Raw genomic sequence first — 4164 nt, 5'->3', positions numbered from 1 at the left:
CGGCCTTCGGTGTGAATTCAGTATTTTTGTTAAAAAGTAAACACAAAAACTATCACTTTTCCTCGTTGGTTTGTTTTAAAAGTGACAAGTTTGATCGTTGGTTAATTTGCTCTTTTATATATGTACACTACTTCAACACTACAAGATTTCTCGGCTATGTTTCTTCTCGGGTGTCGGGTTGTCTACATTCCTGTATTACTGCTATATAATTGTAATTACAATTGTACTGACAATACGGACTGCGGTGTGAATTCAGTATTTTTGTTGAAAAGTAAACACAAAAACTATCACTTTTCCTCGTTGGCTGGTTTTAAAAGTGACAAGTTTGATCGTTGGTTACTTTGCTCTTTTATATATGTACACTAATTCAACACTACAAGATTTCTCGGCTATGTTTCTTACTTCACGGGTGTCCGGTTGTCTAAATTCCTGTATTACTGCTATATATCTCTGGTCAATTGTAGTGACAATACGGACTTCGGTGTTAATTGAGTATTTTTGTTGAAAAGTAAACACAAAAACTATCACTTTTCCTCGTTGGTTGGGTTTAAAAGTGACAAGTTTGATCGTTGGTTACTTTGCTCTTCTAAATATGTACACTTCTTCAACACTACAAGATTTCTCGGCTATGTTTCTTACTTCACGGGTGTCAGGTTGTCTATATTCCTGTAGTACTGCTATATATCTCTGGTCAATTGTAATGACAATACGGCCTTCGGTGTGAATTCAGTATTTTTGTTAAAAAGTAAACACAAAAACTATCACTTTTCCTCGTTGGTTGGTTTTAAAAGTGACAAGTTTGATCGTTGGTTTCTTTACTCTTCTAAATATGTACACTACTTCAACACTACAAGATTTCTCGGCTATGTTTCTTACTTCACGGGTGTCAGGTTGTCTATATTCCTGTAGTACTGCTATATATCTCTGGTCAATTGTAATGACAATACGGCCTTCGGTGTGAATTCAGTATTTTTGTTAAAAAGTAAACACAAAAACTATCACTTTTCCTCGTTGGTTGGTTTTAAAAGTGACAAGTTTGATCGTTGGTTAATTTGCTCTTTTATATATGTACACTACTTCAACACTGTACAATTTCTCGGCTATGTTTCTTCTCGGGTGTCGGGTTGTCTACATTCCTGTATTACTGCTATATAATTGTAATTACAATTGTACTGACAATACGGACTGCGGTGTGAATTCAGTATTTTTGTTGAAAAGTAAACACAAAAACTATCACTTTTCCTCGTTGGCTGGTTTTAAAAGTGACAAGTTTGATCGTTGGTTACTTTGCTCTTTTATATATGTACACTAATTCAACACTACAAGATTTCTCGGCTATGTTTCTTACTTCACGGGTGTCCGGTTGTCTAAATTCCTGTATTACTGCTATATATCTCTGGTCAATTGTAGTGACAATACGGACTTCGGTGTTAATTGAGTATTTTTGTTGAAAAGTAAACACAAAAACTATCACTTTTCCTCGTTGGTTGGTTTTAAAAGTGACAAGTTTGGTTACTTTGCTTTTTATATATGTACTACTTCAACACTACAAGATTTCTCGGCTATGTTTCTTATTCACGGGTGTCCGGTTGTCTAAATTCCCTGTATTACTGCTATATATCTCTGGTCAATTGTACTGACAATACGGACTTCGGTGTGAATTCAGTATTTTTGTTGAAAAGTAAACACAAAAACTATCACTTTTCCTCGTTGGTTGGGTTTAAAAGTGACAAGTTTGATCGTTGGTTACTTTACTCTTCTAAATATGTACACTACTTCAACACTACAAGATTTCTCGGCTATGTTTCTTACTTCACGGGTGTCAGGTTGTCTATATTCCTGTAGTACTGCTATATATCTCTGGTCAATTGTAATGACAATACGGCCTTCGGTGTGAATTCAGTATTTTTGTTAAAAAGTAAACACAAAAACTATCACTTTTCCTCGTTGGTTTGTTTTAAAAGTGACAAGTTTGATCGTTGGTTAATTTGCTCTTTTATATATGTACACTACTTCAACACTACAAGATTTCTCGGCTATGTTTCTTCTCGGGTGTCGGGTTGTCTACATTCCTGTATTACTGCTATATATAATTGTAATTACAATTGTACTGACAATACGGACTGCGGTGTGAATTCAGTATTTTTGTTGAAAAGTAAACACAAAAACTATCACTTTTCCTCGTTGGCTGGTTTTAAAAGTGACAAGTTTGATCGTTGGTTACTTTGCTCTTTTATATATGTACACTAATTCAACACTACAAGATTTCTCGGCTATGTTTCTTACTTCACGGGTGTCCGGTTGTCTAAATTCCTGTATTACTGCTATATATCTCTGGTCAATTGTAGTGACAATACGGACTGCGGTGTTAATTGAGTATTTTTGTTGAAAAGTAAACACAAAAACTATCACTTTTCCTCGTTGGTTGGGTTTAAAAGTGACAAGTTTGATCGTTGGTTACTTTACTCTTCTAAATATGTACACTACTTCAACACTACAAGATTTCTCGGCTATGTTTCTTACTTCACGGGTGTCCGGTTGTCTAAATTCCTGTATTACTGCTATATATCTCTGGTCAATTGTATTGACAATACGGCCTTCGGTGTGAATTCAGTATTTTTGTTAAAAAGTAAACACAAAAACTATCACTTTTCCTCGTTGGTTGGTTTTAAAAGTGACAAGTTTGATCGTTGGTTACTTTACTCTTCTAAATATGTACACTACTTCAACACTACAAGATTTCTCGGCTATGTTTCTTACTTCACGGGTGTCAGGTTGTCTATATTCCTGTAGTACTGCTATATATCTCTGGTCAATTGTAATGACAATACGGCCTTCGGTGTGAATTCAGTATTTTTGTTAAAAAGTAAACACAAAAACTATCACTTTTCCTCGTTGGTTTGTTTTAAAAGTGACAAGTTTGATCGTTGGTTAATTTGCTCTTTTATATATGTACACTACTTCAACACTACAAGATTTCTCGGCTATGTTTCTTCTCGGGTGTCGGGTTGTCTACATTCCTGTATTACTGCTATATAATTGTAATTACAATTGTACTGACAATACGGACTGCGGTGTGAATTCAGTATTTTTGTGAAAAGTAAACACAAAAACTATCACTTTTCCTCGTTGGCTGGTTTTAAAAGTGACAAGTTTGATCGTTGGTTACTTTGCTCTTTTATATATGTACACTAATTCAACACTACAAGATTTCTCGGCTATGTTTCTTACTTCACGGGTGTCCGGTTGTCTAAATTCCTGTATTACTGCTATATATCTCTGGTCAATTGTAGTGACAATACGGACTTCGGTGTGAATTCAGTATTTTTGTTGAAAAGTAAACACAAAAACTATCACTTTTCCTCGTTGGTTGGTTTTAAAAGTGACAAGTTTGATCGTTGGTTACTTTGCTCTTTTATATATGTACACTACTTCAACACTACAAGATTTCTCGGCTATGTTTCTTACTTCACGGGTGTCAGGTTGTCTAAATTCCTGTATTACTGCTATATATCTCTGGTCAATTGTAGTGACAATACGGACTTCGGTGTGAATTCAGTATTTTTGTTGAAAAGTAAACAAAAAAACTATCACTTTTCCTCGTTGGTTGGTTTTAAAAGTGACAAGTTTGATCGTTGGTTACTTTACTCTTCTAAATATGTACACTACTTCAACACTACAAGATTTCTCGGCTATGTTTCTTACTTCACGGGTGTCACGGGTGTCAGGTTGTCTATATTCCTGTATTACTGCTATATATCTCTGGTCAATTGTAATGACAATACGGACTTCGGTGTGAATTCAGTATTTTTGTTAAAAAGTAAACACAAAAACTATCACTTTTCCTCGTTGGTTGGTTTTAAAAGTGACAAGTTTGATCGTTGGTTACTTTACTCTTTTATATATGTACACTACTTCAACACTACAAGATTTCTCGGCTATGTTTCTTACTTCACGGGTGTCAGGTTGTCTATATTCCTGTATTACTGCTATATATCTCTGGTCAATTGTAATGACAATACGGCCTTCGGTGTGAATTCAGTATTTTTGTTAAAAAGTAAACACAAAAACTATCACTTTTCCTCGTTGGTTTGTTTTAAAATTGACAAGTTTGATCGTTGGTTAATTTGCTCTTTTATATATGTACACTACTTCAACACTACA

Source organism: Ylistrum balloti, unplaced genomic scaffold (genome assembly GCF_031769215.1).
Source record: "Ylistrum balloti isolate Yb309-2 unplaced genomic scaffold, AGI_CSIRO_Ybal_v1 Utg372446, whole genome shotgun sequence".
In the NCBI taxonomy this organism is placed as follows: domain Eukaryota; kingdom Metazoa; phylum Mollusca; class Bivalvia; order Pectinida; family Pectinidae; genus Ylistrum; species Ylistrum balloti.
The sequence above is the reverse complement of the archived record's forward strand: the minus strand, read 5'-3'. Positions refer to the sequence as shown.